Here is a 9,105-nt window from a genome sequence, read left to right as displayed (position 1 = left end):
GTTCTGGACGTCAGTATCGCCCAGTACGACTGGCAGTAACCTGTTTTAAGATTAACGACGCTATAGTAACCAACGACCCTGTGTCATTTCGAATGCTTTCAACTCATACTTCCAATCTGTTTTCACCCTCGATAACAGTTCCTGAGTTTAGGTATGTTGCTCAGACTAATAAACTAGAAAATATCGCAATAAGTTGTGAATGTGTCCTAAACCTTATCCTGAAACTTGATACTAAAAATGTACCGGTTCCGATGGCATTCCTAATTCTTTTCTTTCACGATACTCTTTAAGGGGTATTCAGACGGGGGAGAAATGCTCGGGGGGTAAAGGCGGAGCCTAGTGACGTCAACTCGCGAGGAGAAGTCTCCACAAATGCCCCCCACTCACACGGACGAGGCAAACGGAGGGGGAGACCAGTGTTACTAGACTACTCTGGTGGCTTGCACCACCCGTTTGACGAGCTGCTGACGACGACCATCCAGCTGCAGACTGGACACCCACTGCCGCTCTCTGCAGGAGCAAGTGCAACAATGTGGCCAAACAAGAGCCCGAAATTCCGCCACATCCCCCACCGCATGGGGATCGTTTGTCCTTTCGGGGAAAACGTCCCCGTCTCCTCCGAGGAGGCGCGGGGGGGTCACGCCCACTCGTTAATCCGTGACGTCGCGGTCACGTGATACGCAACCCCCCCCCCCCCCCCCCGTCTCCCCGAGCATTCCTCCCCCGTCTGAATACCCCTTATGGACAGCACAATACCTTACCCTAATTTTTCAGAAATCCTTGGACTCTGGTGTAGTACCACGCTCTTGGAAATCTGCCAAAGTACTTCCCTTGCGTAAATCAGGCGATAAACAACTTCTTCCTAATTACAGACCAATATCTCTTACACCTTATTGTTGCAAGATGTTAGAACACATCATTCACAAACATATAATCGAATTCCTTGACTCTACCAATATCCTATCACCAGCTGAACATGGTTTCCGTCGCGGTTATAGTACGGTAACACAATTAGTCGATTTCATGCATGACGTTGCTTATAACTTAGACCTAGGTAACCAAATAGATGCCATTTTCATTGATTTCTCTAAAGCTTTTGATTCCGTCATTCATTCTAAGCTATTGTTAAAACTAAACGTCATTCTCGATAACACTCTTATTGTTTCTTGGATAGCGAGTTTTCTTCATTCGCGCTCACAGTTTGTTTCTTTCAGCTCGACAGATTCATCTCCCATTGACGTCACCTCCGGTGTTCTTCAGGGATCCGTGCTAGGCCCTTTATTATTTTTGCTTTTCATTAATGGTTTACCTCATAGTATCTCATCTAAAATAAGACTTTGGGCAGATGATTGCGTCCTCTATGAAACCATCGATTCCATTGACGATCATTACCATCTCGCGCAATCGCTCCCGTCTTTTAGCAACTGGTGTGACACGTGGCAAATGAACGTTAACTGCGCTAAAACAGTCGTAATGTCTTTTACCAATCGGCGTAACCCCTTCTCTTTTGACTATTCTCTAGGTGGCACCCAGCTCAATAGAGTTTCAGAGTACAAATATTTAGGAGTAATTCTAACCGAACACTTTTCATGGACTAACCACATTGATCATGTGTGCCGTAAAGCGCTAAAAAAATTAGGTTATTTGCGCCGCACCTTACCTAACGCCCCTCGAGATACTAAACTGCTTTTATATAAATCACTCATTCGCCCTGTTCTCGAATATGCATCCGTAGTCTGGTTCCCTTACAAACACTGTGAAATAAGCTTGCTAGATAACATTCAGGGAAAATCTATACGTTTCATTTTTAATAACTAAAGCCGCAACTTATCCCCGACCACAGCCCTTCAATCATTAAACATTCCATCACAACTCTCGCGATACCAAAATGAAGCTTTAAAATTTTTGTACGGAATTATTAACTCCTCCTCCGGCCTTTGTGGCTGTAACCTCATCACATTCACTGATGAAAGTTGTACCCGCAGTTCCCACGCTTTGAACGTGACACCTTTCTTCGCTCGTACGAATACCTTTAAATACAGTTTTTTTCCGCGTGCAATAGAACTGTGGAATTCCCTGCCGGGTAGCATTCGCTCCTTACCACTAAAAGACTTCATAGTTGCAGTTGATGAACATCTTACTAATGTGTAATCAACTTCATTTTCACTTTTGCTTTGTTACGTGTGTACTTGCTTTACAATTTGTATTATTTGTTTTTATTATTTGTTTGTATTTTTTTCCCTGTTGCCTAGTATTATATAACGTCCCATTCCTGCTATAGCCCTGAATAGGGCTGCAGTATGTATAAATAAATAAATAAAATAAATAAACACCGGGACCGCACGTAGCAGCTTCGCTGGTTAGCATACGGGGGAGGGGGCAGTTTTTTTTTTTTTTTTGCGATATAGACTTGCCCTTAAGGCGTAATACTTTTAAAACGAAAGCTATTATGAGATCACGACAACAGTGCCGTAGTTGTCCGCCGCCGCTGCCACCGCTACCGCCACCGCCGCCGGTGTCCGTAACCGCTATCATGCGAAATAAGAAAAATAAATGAAGTGAGAAAAACAAATCCAGGATCGGACGGGATTTGAACACAGGCCCTCTGCGTGGCAGTCGAGTATTTTACCGCAGAGCCAAGCAGGTACCTGAAACTCATTCGCAAAAAGACCCTATATAGGCATCATGTCGGGCAAGGAATCACGTTAGCAGATGCATTATAGCGTGGCAGAAGAGTGGAATAACACCTGGCGTCACACAATGCGAATAGCGTGACGAGTGGGTGGTTTGAAGCGTCCCACCTATTACGATCGGCCAGGCCCGTAGCCAGGAAATTTTTTCGGGGAGGGGGGAGGCACTTGCTGAAAGCCTTGATTATTTGAGAAAAACGCCTATTTTCATTATTTATTTCCGATGAAACACCATATGTCATCAAAATTTCGGGGGAAGGAGGGGGGGGGGGCAGGCCCACCCCGCCATAGAGTTTCCTAAAATGACCTAGAGGGAACTCTGGCGCTGCGATCGTTCAGCCACCATGGGAATGATGGGTAGTACACGGATTTGCCTAGTCTTCGTGCTTGTGGGCTTCGAACGCACTTGTGGCTTGTTTATTGCTATGTTTTGGCTTTCTTTCGGATAAAGAATGGATCGTTGTGAACTTCGTGACCAGATTTGAATCGGTGAGCCTAAAGAAGTTAAAGTGGTGAAGTGAAACTGCTGACTTTTGCTCAACTTCGTTTGCGACAAAGCGGATGCAGGCCACGCGGAGCCAAACGGAGCCGAAAGAACGAAGTTTAGACAAATCCGTGTACTACCCATGATTCCCATGCTGGCTGAAGCGCGATGCATTGCAGCTCCCATAGACACTAGCGCCAGAGTTCCCTCTAGTAAGTATTGTAGGAAACTCTATGCACCCCGCCCCCCTGGCTACGGGCCTGCAATCGGATCAGCCATAATTTTTCAGCATCAACATCATTTTTTTTTCATAATTTTTCAGCATTACAGCATCAACAAAATGCACATAATACCTTACAGATGTGTAGTGGGTACCTCGCTTCTCCACAGAGTGGTGAATAATGGCGTAGTGAGTTGTTCCCTACTTCGCAAAATTATGACGATTCATGGCGTAGTGGGTACCTTGCAACAGTATCTCGTAGGTCGCGCCCCAAGAGAGTTCACAACGGACTCTAGAAACGCCGCGGCTGTCGGCGTTTCGCTTGGTTCGCGACGCACTGCAATGCACAAAGTGGTGTGCGCAGCACACGAGCGCTGCCAGTTTCCATGGCAACATGTAACGAATGTTACATTGCCACAACTGCGGATAGTAGGGGTGTGCGAATATCAAATTTTTCGAATACGAATCGAATACGAATATCCACCTTCGAATATCGAATCGAATATCGAATATCAAAGGAAAAATGCCTCCACAGTACGATTTAACATGTAGCTATCTGAAAAAAAAAAACATTAACAGCCTTACTGGCAACAAAACATACACTGCTATCTCCAGAACACAATGTCCAGGCTAGCACAATGCACATCACAACTCAAGCAAATATCACGGCACAATGAAAGTAATGACTAGATGTTATCATGGAGAAATATGAGTTGCTCCACATGATCAGGCAGCAGGCGCTCCCTTCTAACAGAGAAGCCCCCCCCCCCCTGCCACTGAAAAGGCACGCTCGCTTGGAACAGAAGTGGCTGGTATAGGGAGGTACATGGGGCAAAGCTTTGCCAGACTGGGGTATCTGAAGGTGCCTACAGCCCGCCACCAGTCACATGGGTCACTGTCTTTCTTCACAAGTGGTCCCGCATAGTGAACGAGTGGTAGTGCGGCACGTTACGGCCGCATAATATTGAAAATGTACGGTTACATGATCGCCAACAGCGCTGCACGTCGGAGATGCACCAGCAATAAATCATACGTATTGGGGCGCTCGTCGCAGGCAGATATCGTGCCTCCGTGTACTTACGATGTTTATCGCTCCTCTCGGCAACGTTTTTAGCTATACGAACGCAGCAGAAATGTGGAAGACGAGTTATTTTACGCATGATAATCGAATCGCATATTCGAATTTTTCGAATATTCGAAGTTATCGAATATTCGAAAGTTTTTGAATACACGATTTTCGAATCGAATACGAATATTTCGAATGTAATATTCGACGAATATTCGAAACTTTCGAATATTCGCACACCCCTAGCGGATAGCCAAAACTTCAAACACAGTTGGCGTTGCCTCAACACGAAGCTGCACTCAGAATTCGCATAAGGCAGTATCGTAACCGTCGTTGAATTCTTTTTCTTTTTCATATCCCGCGTCGGTCGATGCCTTTCGGACAACCTCCTTGTCAAATCATGGCTATCCGAGTTCGCGCACAATTCAACCAGTCATCATCGGGGGCCGTGATGGATGTGGCGTCACCTGTGACCTTTCCGTTCTGCGCCGCGCTCCCTCGTCGCGCCCTGGGTGCATCCATCCCATTAGCTCTTCCGCATTTGATAGCGGCGTTTACTTCCGCCTCACCGGCGGTCACTTCCGCATCAATGAGCACGCGAGCACCGCGTATGCATTCGCTGTAGCGTAAAGCGTTCGTTTGACAGTTGAGAAATACCGGGAGAATTAACGACGCCATGGGGCTTCAGAAGCAGCTTTTTGGGTCAGCTCCGGAAACAAGAACTGCGGTTAGAAGTCGATCTAACCAAACCCGATTTTACGAAGTTGCCGATCTAACTAATAAGTTTCCATTCCCCTTCAGGTACCCGTACAGTTCAATGTTCTCATCAACCCGAATTAGCAATCCTAAGTTGGCGCCAAACCCGATTTAACGAAGTTTTTCCTGAAATAAATTAGCAAAAAAGCCGGTGACGTTTTGTAATTTTGACGCAGATGGTTTTTTTTTTCTGCCAGCGTGCGCCCTAACGCTCTCGCGGTAATACACATCGCCACCCTATAGTCACTACCCAAGTTTTATTCTGAATGGATGGATGAAAAAAAAAAAAAACATTATTCATCCTGTACAGGGCGTTGCCCCTGCCTGGCCACGCCTATGGTAGTTTTATTCTGACGTCCCTGCATGCCGCGCATGCACGGAACAACGAACTCAACAGTATACGAACGGAGAGTTAGTTATAGCTAACTGTCAAGCGATTCAAATATGATATTTGAAAGACAAATCTCAAAGGGAGGACAGTTCCATGTAGTGTCACCCCCCCCCAGCCTGAACACAAGGGGGTCAGGACCACCGTGACCACCTCTTTGATTTATACCTGGTTGTGGCGCCACTTCTAACGTCAGAAAGGTGAGCTAGTTTGGTTAGAGCCTTTTGGTTAGAACCAGTTGGTTAGGTGGGTAGAAGCAGTTCGGTGTGCAGACAAGTGAATTGGAGACGGACCATGCACGCAAAAGTCGACCATCAACTGCAACGTCGCACAGTGGCGGTATAGAAAACAGACATAAAAAAAATTCACCGCCATATCCACGAAGTGAATGATGTTTAGAGGAGCTTGCTCGGAGATGATCGGGTAACCCGCTAATGCTCCGTGCAAATTCCTCTACCATCATATATAGACGTGACAACGTTGTTATACATACATTATATCCACAATGTTTTTTTTTTTTTAATTTACGGTTGGATGCACTATATACATATCGATGAAGTATATATACATTTGGATGAACTATAAACATTATATATACACAAGGGATGTTGTTTACCAAGTTCAAGAAGGGCGTCCCTCGAAGAGTTCGGGGACTGGTTTCCCTTTAAAGATGATTGCTTTATGATGGTTGAACTATAGATATATGCATTACATATACACAAGAGATGTTCTTTTACAAAGTACAAGAAGGGCGTCCCTCGATGAGCTTGGGGACTCGTTTCCCTTTAAAGATGATTGCTTTATGATCAGTAAAGTATGTTGCCAAGGTGTCATGGATGATGGGACGCAATGGAAAGTTCGAGAAGGCAACATCGATACAAGTGCCCCTGATGGTGGTGGGACGTTTGCAGTCGTACGATACGCATCGGAGAGCGTAACGGGACATCATGTGTTGGCTGGTTATTGGCAAGGCGAGATCTTCCCGAGCTGCTGCTGTTCATGCTGCGGAGCGGCAACGAAGAGAGTTCACTTAGAGCTCCCGGCGAAGAGAAAGGAAGCCAGCGAAACGAGCGGTGCGGCCAGCGAGCAGTCACCTAACTAGCGCTTGCGCCGAGCGTGGTTTGTGCCGCCTAGAGTCACTGGAAAATCAGAGTACCGCAAAGGTAGGCTGCACGCGGGCAACATTGGGTGGCGGCGGCCATGTCCCTTCCAGACCGTCCGGCGCGTTGCTAGCGTGTGTTGAGAAGTGACCGATCTTTTAGCCTCAGTGCCGTGTTACGCTCGGCAGAACGGCATTATGTGTGTGTGTTTCTTCAAGAGGATATTGGAAGTGATTTCGAGTCATCGACAGGCATGAATCGACAGCGCGGTTAGCGGTGTAACTAATGAAACGTACGGCGAATGTTGCCATGTGCTCGCGAACTCTCTTCATGGCTTCATCGGTCTCTTTTCGTGTCACGCCCGGGCGTGTTCGCTAGGTCCGGATCTGTAAACATAGCTGCATTAGCGCAGTGACATCGTGCGAGATGCCATTTACTTCGACATTTGGTGAATCTTGACTGTCTGCGCTAGCTTTGCAGTCGGTGTTCAGGTTCACTGCACTCGACAACGTTATCGAACAACATCGAGAACATTCAACATTGCGTCCTTCGACAGATTGCTGACGCATAGCTTGCTTGCGCACCATGCTTGCTGTTCAACTGGTTGGCATGTGTAATAGAAGTTGTGTGTGTACGGTAATTGGAAGTTGTGCGTGACGTCTTGATTCGGAACGCCAGCAGCCGAACGCACGGGCGAGTCGGCGTGCGGTACGTAAGGTGCATCTTATCTTACGATACGTAGAAAATAGGCCATCAAAAATGATTGACATCACTACTTAATTGTTTCATTTCCTATTTCTTGTCTCCTTAATATTCCCAACGGTGCAATAAATTTGCAAATATTTTGCTGTGTTCCGACAAACAGTTCTTTTTTTTGGCGTTGCCAGCGCGTAAACAGCTGGGGTTCGGTTTCTGCACTGCTGCACTTTTTTTTTTCATAATGTACTCTTATTAAAACTTCCTTGGCATGGTGCTTTATGTTCTTTTGATCAGAAATAGCACATCCCGGAATTTTTAAAGCGCATGCTACTGCGACACAGACCTAGGGCTCGCATAAAATCGACTCCCTCAATGCGTGGGATCTGCTTTCTTTTTTTTTTTTTTTTGCTGTGACCATTTCTCACCAACTATACGTTATTTTAAGGGTACGCTCGGTGCAGTGCAGCATTAGCAGCATTTTTTTTTTGCAAGAAATGTAAAAATACGCTTGATAACATTGCCTTATACCAAGTTTATCAACAGAGTTCCACGCTTCTGTTTTTTGCAATGCCAAAGATCATGCCACAATTGCCTTCAAGGTATACCAGTAAACAGTTATTATTTTAATAAATCTTCGATTTTGCTATCGTGCGTGACACGTTTATAACTCGGATAGCATGCGTAATCTGTTCAACAGATCGAGATATAAACAGCCGAGCAAATAGAAAGGTATGTAGTTTTCAATATCGCTGACTATAGCGAAGCAAAAAGGTGAAGTATCCTGTCGCATAAGATCTTTTCCAGCAAAGTTAGTGTAGTTCACTGCAGGAAGGAGTGTTATTCGAGGGGGGCGAATTCGTTCAGGCCAACTATGCAGCCACGTAGAACGGCGCTCTTTGACATTAATTTTTCCCACACGGCAAACGAGATTCCCAGAGTAGCTCACCAGTAACGTTCGAGACGTTCGAGTGAGGGTGAGCTACTTTCTTCTGGCATCTGCATGCAGTGGCGTAGCCAGGGGGTGGCACACCGGGCCCGTGCCCCCCCCCCCCCCCCCGAAAAAAATGTCTGCTTACGCCACTGTCTGCATGACGCGTTTAAAAAAAGCGACGAAGTACTTCTGGTGACCGAGGTACTGCTGAATGTCCGGCCACGCTCTGAATTGAACGCGCCTGCACCCAAAGCGCTTGGAAGGGATATGGCGGCGAGAGGTCACGTGATGCAAGTAAGCCAATCGCGTCGGCGGCGGCGCGCGGAAAACAGATGCGATACTCTGAAATTTTTCCAGTGACTCTAGTGCCGCCTTGAGCGGCGGCGCCATCTAGTGAGCATTCTTGAAATCACCGGAGAGATCGCAGCTGCGCCGAGCGTGGTGTGTGACGCCGCGCCGACGGTCACAGAGGTGAGGACAAGGCGCGAGCATAAGAAGCTTGGCGAGCAAGCTCCTAAAACTTCTTGGTTGTCGCAGCAGTTTATGGATGACACTAAGCTGGGTTACGGAAGCCACATATCAAAAGAGGGGTGGGGGGTGGGAGGGGGTGCACGCGCAGGGAATGACGCCGTTGCCACAGCAGCAGCCTTTGTATATTTATCCACACCTTTACGGAGGTGAGAGGAGCACACAATAACTACAAACCGAAAGAACACAAAATGATGACAACGAATGTATGAACCTCGCGCGTCTGAAAATTCAAAAGCGGTG

Source organism: Rhipicephalus sanguineus, chromosome 10 (assembly GCF_013339695.2).
Source record: "Rhipicephalus sanguineus isolate Rsan-2018 chromosome 10, BIME_Rsan_1.4, whole genome shotgun sequence".
NCBI lineage: Eukaryota > Metazoa > Arthropoda > Arachnida > Ixodida > Ixodidae > Rhipicephalus > Rhipicephalus sanguineus.
Note: the sequence above shows the minus strand (reverse complement) of the source record.